Consider the following 11,130-nt stretch of genomic DNA (forward strand, 5'->3'; position numbering starts at 1 on the left):
TTCTACAAATAATTGTTTTTTGCATTTGGATGGTGGGAGAATGATATCCATCTTTCTGGCTAGTGTCTTACACACTCCAAATAGACTTCACTGTTTTATTAGGTTAACTCATAGCTATGTTTTAATCAGGTGAAATTCTTAAACATGACTTAGGTTTTTTTTTCCAATCTGTAAACCACAGGCAGAAGGTTCACTTTAGTTGCTCCCATCCTTGAAAATTGAGAATAGGCTGTATGCAGTGTGACTGCAATGGTAATGGGAAACGTGTCTCTGTTCTCTGATGCTGAGTTGTGATTGAAGGCACTGACCTGCCATAGACTTATAATAGGGGAGCAGGTGTGGCAATGATGGACTTTAATTTCCTTTAATAAACCTTTTATGTGCCACACTTTTACTGCCATTCTACGCTCTCCAAGGTCCTGCACATAATAGGTTCATTACTTTTGATTACTATAGTCTATTGAGACAAACAACTCCAGAACACACTATATATTATGTTCAGTTAAACCAATATAGACTATTTATCCATTGTGCATTATTTCACCTGCAACTCTACAGACAAAATTAACAACAGCTCTTATAAGCTAAAACTATTAAAACCACTGGTACTCTTTTGTCATCATTTCATAATAAATACCACACCAATCATAGTGCAGCTTTTTAAATTATGAAACAAAAAGTGTTCACTGCTTTCACTGAATAGCAGTTATGTTAGTCCAAATAACAGGGTTCATTGTAATAAATATTTTTTAAAAACATCCAACAAGGGGAGAAAAACAATAAAAGAAACATAGGTGATTTATTTTCTTATCAATTTCCCCTTTTTTGAAAATCACATAAATTTATGACAGATGTTGAAACAGCCTAGGATTAAAATGGCTAGGCTTACTAAAGATGGTGAGCATTGCATTGTGAAATCATCCTCCTCCCATGAGTATCTCTGTTGCATACAAAGTGGTTCAACTCATGCAAGTCCCCCACACCCCATGTGCTAAATGAATAACTAGATTAAGAACGATCTGGACTATGTGAGGGTTAAAATGGTGAAGACCATGAAATATTTTGGAGGAAACTGTTCCCCTGGGTCAAAATCAACACAACATGAGCCTAATACTATACAGCCACACAGGTGCTATTAACTCTCCAGAAGCACTCTCTGACAAATTCCCCAAAAGGCAAGTGAAGATTAAATCAATGAGTCTCTTTTCCAAAATTGAAGCATAGGATATAAAGAGGGCTAGTACATACAAATAAAAGTTACATAAATACATTTAAATGTAACCTTCCAGCAGTTTTAAAACTAATTCTTCTCCTCCTTTTTTTTTTTAGTTTAGCTATCAAGAAGCCAGACAATTCTGCCATCATCCCATGCAGCGACCTCCCCATTAAAGTCAATGGAAGTAATACATAAATATTCATGGATTTCCATTTGTATTGTGCACAGAATACTGGTTTCATAATTGTATTTTGGTGAACCATTGTCCTGTAGTTGTAGAATATATTTTGAAATAAAAATAAAAACTCATTCATGAAATTAAAACCTTTCAAATTTAACTGAGGTGGAGTCTACAAAAAAGAGATCAAACTGGCTTTAGTCCATAAAATTTGGTATATTGATTGGAACTTCTCTCTTTCCATCATGTCAGAAGAACACAAAAACTAGTAAATCTAGTTTCCAACCATGGCATACAGCTTGTTCAAAATATGAAGCAAGTGGTAACTTTTGACAATGATGATATGAGTCAATCTCTTTTCTAGACATCAATTAAAAAAATCAGCCTCAGATATGTGAGAAATCAGTAGAGAGAAATGGAAATTCCTGAGAATTCTTTGTATTTTTGTCATGGATTTTCCTGCTTTCCTATTGAATGGATTATGGATCTCACTTTTGGAAAAAATAAAATCTAACACTCTGAGAATAAAATATTTTATAAATGTTCATTAAAATGGAAATTACTTTATTGTAATAGGCACATTCACATTACAAACAGTAAAACATTGGTGAATGTCATTCTTGTACATTCTTATAGACTAGAAGTATTCAGTTATCACAGAAATCAAACATAAGGTAGCGAATAAGAATATAAAGATCTTTACATTTTATCATTCCCATTTTAAACCCTGAATATTGACAATGCTTTAACAAATTTAGTAAACAAAACAAAACTGAGTACTCATTTCTTCATTCAAAACAGTGGCTTGGTTTTACATAAAAGTCTTCTCCAATATTTGTAAAGCCTTTTGCACATGTCATACCCTGGTTTGAAAATATAGTATATATTATAGCTAGTCAAGATAAAAAGTTAGTCCTTTGTAATTGCCACTGATATAAATTGAATCATTCTAACTTTATCAAAGTGTCTTTACTTGAGTCTATTTTTTCCTGTGGAAATAAAATTACAAAGAGAAATCTTAGTTTTTAGAATTTTCTGTCAGAAATTATGTCTACATTGAAGAGATGAATTTTAAAATACAAAAATGTAACCCATGGCCTATACCACTGTAGAAAAGCAGTTTTGGATTCATGTCTGTTTGGTTCAACTTGAGGATCTCTCTAAGTAAATATCTTTGCCCTGATCCAAGATTTTCTATGAATTTGTCTCATGTCTCTTTGTGGGCCCTTAGCTCTCAAGCAAGCATGTAGGCTAACAAAACAAGACTACAAGATAGTTTTTATTTAACCTGACAAAAATAGAAAGGACTCTTACATAGACTCATAAAGAACCAAGCACACTCCCTTTCACCCTTCAGTGGGCCTCTTGCTTCCCCAAGGAGCTATATTTAACCTATTACCAAGATTCTCTACTCCCTCCCCCTGATCCCAACAAAAAGGAAAGAACTTAAGGGTGCCAGGAAGTCCAGCAACTCTCTCTTCTTGTGAGCCTACATCACTCCAGGGGCCTATACAGCCATCTGGACTGTATATAGAATATTTGGGGTGAGGCTTTCTTGCAAGTGGAAGGAATTCAGTCTTGATAAGTAATCAAGTGATCTTACAGCCCACATGATTCACAATCCAGGGACAGTTGTAAGTCTGGGTTATCCTTTCACATTAAATCTCCCTATAATGCCAGTCAGTCCTTCCACTTCTCATCTCTGTTTGTTGATGGCTCTTTCTTTTCTGGCAGGGAATCTGTTTATGTGCTGGATGCCATCCAGGTCTCAGTGTATATCTCTGTTTTGGACTCTCTATCAGTCTGTGCATCTGAATTGGTCTGCATCTCCATATGATGCAAGTTATTTGATGTATGTAGCTCTTTGGAAGAGCTGTATGATATTCAGTAGCTGTAAAGGGGACTACATTTGTATGTTTATACATTCCTTCTCTTTGTCTAACTTGTGTTAAAAGTCAAACACTAGAATAGAACTCAGATGTGTGAACTAGCCAAGTACTTACAACAAGGGCTTCATCAGTGGGGCGATGAAGACTTGGGATAATGGGGATTTTTAAAAGGAAGTTCCAGAAAGAGCTACTTCACTTCTTCTGTGTCAACCTTAACAGAATTGTTACACAATTAAAAAAAAGTAGAGTGGTTCTTGTTTGAGCTATCTGGCATATTCCTACAATAGCATTATTCCAAAATACATGTCTCCTAGGAAAGGTGTTAATGCAAGAGAGGAAAAAGGAAAAGAAAAAATAAACAAATGGAAGAAAAATAAAACAAAGAAAAAAAGGAAAGTAAAAGCAGAAAAGTAGGGACAGAAAAAAGTACTGCCACTTACTACTTGTATGACTTTGGGCAAGTTACTTAAGCTTTATATGTCTCAGTTTCTTCATTTGTAAAATGAGAGATTTGGATAGATGCCCTGTAAGGTCTCTTCCTTAAATGTATGATCTAGGAAGGGAAGAAAAAATATGTTTTAAATTCAATGATTATATCATAAACTTGGGGGGGAGTAGGGAACCTTAGCAATATCTATATCTAAAATTTAACTCAATATTCACTGAAGTTTAAAAAATCTATTAAAATCTTTATATACATGTGTATATATGGTAAGCTTTAAAAATGCTTAGTTTAGTCAAGCAAAATTTGTGAAGCGGTTACTATGTCCTATGAGGTATACTTAGAGTGAAGAAATATTTTGAATAATCAATTTATACACACATACACACACATATATATTCATATATAATTTTCAAAGCCCAAATCATCTAGGAATTTATATGCCTGAGTCTAATGTGGTTATTCTTTGTGCTTCAGTTTTATTCACTTATCAAAGGTGAAGGAAACTGGCTAAAACAATTAGAAAGAGTCCTCCAGTTTATCTGTTATTTGGTCCCTATCCACAAATGATAATCCACTTCCAAAAATAATTGTCATTTGTGTGAGAAAATTAGACTTTGTTTCTGTTTTAATCATTAAATACTTGTTTTTTAGTATTGACCATAAATTGCATGATGAAGTTATCATTGCAGTATTCACTATTATAACAACAATCCATTAAAAAGTAAATATATACATATATTTATGCATGCACATATACACACAAAATAGATATATGTTGATCTCCATATGTGCAAGGCACTATGTTTGGCTTTGGGGACAGAAAGTTATAAAGGAGTCCCTGTCCTAAAGGAGATTACTTTCTAGATAATACCTATACATATACTTACACAATAAGCTTTTAGAGTCATATGATTTTGAGAGGCACTTTGTGGAAGTTATATAATCTTTATCTATAATTACCCTAAGTGCTACCCAGTGAATGTGTATATATTCATTTTACAAATTCTTCACATATATGTATATATTATATGTGATTAACTTATGTCTGGTAAATGCATACATGTATAGAATAACATTCATTTAAAAATTCTTCACATATATTTAATTTGAATAACTCTCCTTTTAAAAAAAGCGACGACAAGTTACGCAGGTAATACCTTCAGTGACAGACAATGTTGTATTGTACCATTTCATATCATTCTTTGTGGGCTATTATTTCTAATCATGGAGAACTCATGGTAAGCATAAGAATAATGCCTGTTATCACTGAATAAAAAAGATCCTGTGCATTTCTCTCCATGAGGAGCCCTTTTGTCCTTGGTACATATTTCGTTTTTTAACGCCAACATTTTGCAAAAAAATGACAAAGAGAAACACAGAAAAGTTGGAAAAGGCTAAAACCCAGAAAATGAAACAGCCAGGTGATGCCAATACCTTGGCATTAAGTTTGGCTAGATTGAAGAACAAAGCATCCACTACTGACTTGCCTTGTTTTTGATGATTTGGGTATGATTTTATTTTAAGCATTGGTTTTGGATGTGGAAAAAATACATTTGCCTCTTACATAGGGAGGAGAGTGTGAAAATAGGTTTTGATTCTGAGTTACAAATAATGGAGCAAAATATAGATTTGGAATATTGCAACAATAAATAATGAGAATGTTTTTCAGGGATATTGTGATTAAATATATCTGCTCTTTCTATTTTCACCCCATTGATTCTTGTTTTCCCGCCTTTCTTTTCTATATGTTTACTAATAGCTCCTGAAGAATAGTGACATTTTAGCAACGCGGTGATGGAAGATGGTATTGAGGGTGGAGAGGGAAGCTCCTAAGTTACCTATCTCCAAAACTTCCTACCCAAGGCAGGATTTTAAAAATGACTATTTACGAAGACATCTATAGTCTTCTGAACTTTGCTTATTACTTTATGGTACATTGTCCTTGATTTCAACTTTCTCTCATTTATTCTGTTCCTTGTAGTACCGTCCTTGATACTTCACAAGAAAGTTGAAAGCCCTGGATGTGATTACCCTAAATGAATGCCACCTCCTCTTCCTTATCCCATTTCGTCTCTCCAATACAAACACTAAATCTAAAGGAAAAAGTACATTCTATTTGAGATCTCATAAATATAATCCGTCTCTGATAGAGCTGTTCCTGAGGATCAAGTGCTACATATGCTTGTAACGAGTAAGGTGTTTTTCAGAGGGGATTTACTACAGAGTCACTTGAAAATATATTTGCAATGAAAGAAACCTTAGAACAGAGGCAAGCCTGGGTAGCTTTGTAATGAGGATGATTTATTGTGGGTCTCATTCCTGATCTGAGTTGTCACTGCTGTTGTATACTTCATCCATGCAACTTTGCACAACTGGCAGGGTTGAATATAGACTAAAGCCATATGTTTATGTCCTTTTGCCAAACGACTACAGCAAATAGTTCCATTATTCCCTTAGGTAACTAACATGTGCCAAGGATTTCTATTAGTCTGCTTTACCAAAGCATTAGAGGGCAGAGTCATAGCATTATGAAACTAAGGAGCAACTGGCAGCTTTTAGCTGTAAGAATTCACCAATATCTATATCTTTGCATATCATTTTTCACTTAAAAAAAGCAACTCAATGTAAACAACTATTTAAAGTGCTCCTTTTTCTTTCTTTCTTTTTTTAAGCAAATGGGGTTAAGTAACTTGCCAAGGTTATACGGTCAGTTTTTTTTTTTTTCCGTTTTATTTCTTAAACACATTTTCTGAATTATACCTATTACAAAATATGCTTAAAATTTAAAAAATACTTTTTAACAAATATAAGAGTACTTTATAATGAGTTTTTAAGGAAAACTTGCTCAAATTCTTTTGTAAACTGTCCATGATAATAATCAGCAGGATTACAGTAATAATTCTTTGTTTTTAACCTTAAAATCAACATATGCAATATCAGTATTTGACTAAACTAATTTCCCCAAATAATTGATTAAAATTTGAATAAGAATACTATTTTAATGAAGACTTAAGGGCTAACATTTGTGAAAAAACAACATGAATCAACATGTAGAAGTAGGCCCAGGGAATGCTTGTGTTTAATATTTTAAAATGTATATTCATTTGATTGTGCCATTAACAACTTTCAAATTTCTAAATTCAACACACCAACATATTACTCACAAAGCAATTAAAAGAGAAAAAGATAGCATCAGAGATAAAATGCTTTCTAGAAAAGTTTTGATTGAGTTTGATTTCTGTAAGTGAGATTCATTTTCTAATAACAATAAAAAAAAAACATTTTCTCCCTCACCTTTTTCTGCTCACAGGTGCAATGGTATGCCGATTTTGAATGTGTCGGTCCTTCAGAGTGACTAAGATCCCTTGTCTGCGTTAGTGAGAAATCCTGACATGCATTCTCTTCAGATAAAAAAAAAAAGAAAATAAGGAAATATATTTATCAATATATGTCAGCCAAAGCAAGTAAAAGTGAAACAGCCCCAATAAACACTGGTGAACTATCTCAATCATGGTCTTACCTCCAGAGTTTTACTGATAAAGCCTACATAGAATAAAAGTTTTACTGTCTCTGATGTCACCTATTCATCTTAATATAAAACAAATCTGTTTCTTCCTTTTCTGTAGAAGTATATTACATTTGTCTTTTGGTGAACAAATTGGGTAATAGGAAGGATAAAGAGGAGCTTTTCACTTTAGCTTCTTAACTTTAGAAATGCAAAGTTTTGACAAGGGTCTAGATGTACCCAATAGTAAATAAAGCACAAACCAGATATGTCACTTTGTTTACAGCTCTGTCTTCAGTAATGTTTTAATAATAAAGGTACTGAATTTTTTCAAGCCAAAACTTGAATGTGCTCTCTAAAGAAATAATTCAGCTTTTGTTTACTTTGCATTCAGTCATAATACATCTAACATATCACTTCTATTTTTGCCCCAGGGATTGAGAATGGAATTAGCTTTCAGCCCATTTGGCATTTGAGAGAAAACTCCAAAATTCAGTGTCTTTCACTCACTATACTCGAAAAGCATCTTTTTACCCACATAGCATGTGCATTGCACATCCTTCTTATTAAACTGAGATTAGGGGAACAGTATTTTGAAGGGATTTAGGGGCATTTTCAAGTGTGAGTGATGATATGTTGTGTGTGCATCAACTTACTGTACTGACTGGACACTTTGTTTTCTGTAGCATTTGCAAAGCATCGCTCTACAATAGGTATAAGCTTCTCCAGATAATTTTTTAAAACAATTTTGCTTCCTTGGAGAAAAGGAGAGTATGTAACTCTATCAAGTGGGGGAACATATCATTGATCTTGAGGAGAGAAAAGTAGCCTCAAAACTTGGAAATTCTCAGCTCATGTTTCATTGCTACTGGAAAAGAAATACGCTTTCCTGAGAAATGTCTTTTTCTGAATATTCTACTTCACCCTCAGTTCAAGAAAAGAGTTTTGAAGCTTTCCACCTGCTTATTCCTCTTTGTTTGCCACACACTAATCTAAAACAAAAGATCCTGGAAAAATGGTCACACTGGTGAATAAAGCTCTTTTCTAAATTCTGAAAGTAAAGCTTTTTGTCTAATACCCTATCGTGTTATGTATTTATTAGCAATACATTTTCCATTTATTTTCTCAAAGATTGCCAATAAAGAATGGAATCACATAAGGGAGTAGCTGTAAACCCTCTGAGTTCCCTAATGTCAAACTCATTAGCATCCGAATAAGCACACAGCAGCACATCATCTGCACAATTGCAATTTTTTACTACTTTTAATAGCGTTTCTCAAAGGGCTCATTTTCAACTTTCTTCAGTGGTTAGTTGGTTCTCAAGGGAAAAGTAGCTTCCTGACGCTCGCAGCTTCCACTCAACAACCAGGCCGTTTGCCGTCAGATGCTTCAGCCCTCTGCCCTAACCCCATCTGCTGTCTCTCTGGTCCCCTGGGATTGAGAGTTAAGACAGCACAGCTGAGATCCACTTGGAAGAGTGCAAAGAGGCAGAGTCAAAATATAACTTTTAGAAATCTGCTTTTCCATAATAAGTGTTCATGAAGGGTCTTGGTAAAATACAGGTAAAGTAAATGTGTATGTGTCAGAGAACTCTGTCATTTGAAAGATACCTCAAATACACAACTGCTATTGGAGATTTGGATGTGGGTACTAGTGACATTGCAGTATTTACTGTGCTGTTACACCAAGGTTGTGCATTTTAAGTTCATTCTATAACAATTATAACACTTTGAGAATTAACTTCATCTCAAAACACTTTGTACCACTGATATGCATCTTAAAATGTCCTTAAAAGTAATTACCATTGCAATTACTTAAGGCTAAGTCATTTGCACAAGTTCTTAAAGAGTTAGTGAGAAAACTAGGCCTTTCCTACCTGGATGAACAAATAGGTCTGTATTCGAGCTAGCAAATACTTGCTCAGGTTTCTTATTCAGTTAAAAACAAGTGATAACTCAAAATCCTTATAACCTAACAGGTTACACTTCTTAAATGTACTCTGTAAGTATTAAATGACATTTACAAGGGAGACAGACTCACTACTAAACCCTACGTTTGTCTGCTTTACAACCTGCTAATAATGAGGCCTTGCTACCTCTACAGCTGGTTCATGGGTGAATGGCAGCCACTCCTGAGAAAGATGTGGTTGTTCTTAAAACGTGTGACACAATGCAATGCATCTGTCATGTTATAGAAAGAGTCTGTCAAATTATATTGTGTCATGCCGAGTGACACACCCTAATGTAATGTGATATATGTGCCAAATGTATCACCAAACTGTGACCACAGCTTAAATGCAGGCATCTTATGTGATAGATTTCAAGTGTCATAGACAGGTTTTGTATTGTAAGCATTCAAACCAAAATCAAAGTGAAGAACTTTGCAGACAAAGCAAATCACTTTCATAGTTAATGTTCACAATGCAATTAAAGGCTGGGAATATAGGTGGAAGACTTAGGAGGGGCAGCATGATCTGGGGAGAGAGGGATGAATTTGGAGTCAAAGGATTTTCATTCAAATCTTGGCTCTCATATCTACTACAGTGTGACTTTGGGCAAGGATCTTAACCTCTTTAATCTTCAGGGCCACATCAATAAAATGAGGAATAGTTGACTAAATGGACTCTAAATTCCTTCTAGTTCTCCATCTATGACCCATGTCCTTCTTTTGTATTGACTGAATGACCTTTGAAGTCTCTTTCAACTGTATTGATTATATGCTTTCTGCAGGCATATATGCCAATATATTCAAGTTTCTCTGGTTCAGGAAGGGTGGGAGTGATGAATAGAGGAATTACTGAAGTTCCAAAACTTTTAATAAACCTCCAAAAGTTCATTTTTCCTAATCTCTGCATGATTATTTGATATCCGTAACCCTCAAGGTCATGTTCTTCTAGGAGTTATAAAATCATTCTAACTATAAATCCAATATGTATATTAAGTATACATCACCAAAGAAATTATTTGTGTAAATTAAATAATTTGTTTAATTCATTTCTCTTCATCAGTTGGGGATTGCCATTAAAATAGATTGTGAGCAAAAGGAATGCATTTGTAGCCATTTATTTTATGTTTTCCATCTGTAGAATAACATGGCCAGATCATCATTTAGACAGACTTTTTTCATTGGCTTTGGACAAACTAGTCATTCAAGTCTGACACCATTCAAGTTTTGCTTAAATTGATCAGCTGATTGAATAAATCCATTTGACTTCTGTAACTGTGTAGACTTGGTCTGATCCTAAAAATTTCAATTTGTTACAGGTTGCTCCACTAAAATTGTCTCCAATAAAATCTGCTTCACTGACTTCTACAAGCACTACACAGTGACATTGATGACTGGTTTCCTTGTCATAATAGGAAGGAAAGAAGGAAGTTTCTTTCAAATATGATGGTTAAAACTTGTTTGTATAATGGTGACTTTCAAAATATGTCTTTTCTCCTTTTACTACTTTACATTAATTTAAACCAGTTAGCTCATTTAGTACTGAGACCAAGCTTTGGGTGACATTCAGGGTCAGGAAAATTGTTTCATGTAACAAGACTATCTATCCCTCATCACTAAACTTCAGCTAGTTAATCTTGTTGATCATGGGGGACTGGGTGACAAAGTGTAGCTGCTTTAGCAAATCACTGTGAGGAACAGTAATTGAAATTGTATGACTCAATGGTGGGGCAATGGCATAATTTATTTTTATGGAAAGTCCATTTCATGTTTAAAAATTATGAGGCATTCAAATAATCCATTCCTTCCTTCCTTTCCTTCCTTCGTTCCTTCTTTCCTTCCTTCCTTCCCTTCCTTCCTTCCTTCCCTCTTTCCTTCCTTCCTTCCTTCCTTCCCTCTTTCCTTCCTTCCTTCCTTCCTTCCTTCCTTCCTTCCTTCCTTCCTTCCTTCCTT

General features: G+C 34.5%; 1 protein-coding gene and 1 long non-coding RNA gene across 2 annotated transcripts in view; one reads left to right on the top strand and one right to left on the bottom strand.

Moving 5' to 3' along the window:
* The window catches only part of LOC138170538 (uncharacterized), a 72,762-nt gene extending 70,150 nt beyond the window's left edge, over positions 1 to 2,612 (top strand). Inside the window, exon 4 of the long non-coding RNA XR_011170657.1 lies at positions 1,330 to 2,612. This is a non-coding gene — a long non-coding RNA (uncharacterized lncRNA). The remainder of the gene's footprint in view (positions 1 to 1,329) is intronic.
* ST18 (ST18 C2H2C-type zinc finger transcription factor) overlaps positions 1 to 7,783 on the bottom strand; it is a 148,055-nt gene extending 140,272 nt beyond the window's left edge. The window contains exon 1 of the mRNA XM_069099933.1: positions 7,023 to 7,783. The gene's annotated coding sequence lies outside the window, so the exon portion shown is untranslated. The remainder of the gene's footprint in view (positions 1 to 7,022) is intronic.
* Positions 7,784 to 11,130: the final 3,347 nt, after the last annotated feature.

Source organism: Petaurus breviceps, unplaced genomic scaffold (assembly GCF_028583685.1).
Source record: "Petaurus breviceps papuanus isolate PSGF00001 unplaced genomic scaffold, PetGlider_PUasm1.0 38, whole genome shotgun sequence".
In the NCBI taxonomy this organism is placed as follows: Eukaryota; Metazoa; Chordata; class Mammalia; order Diprotodontia; family Petauridae; genus Petaurus; species Petaurus breviceps.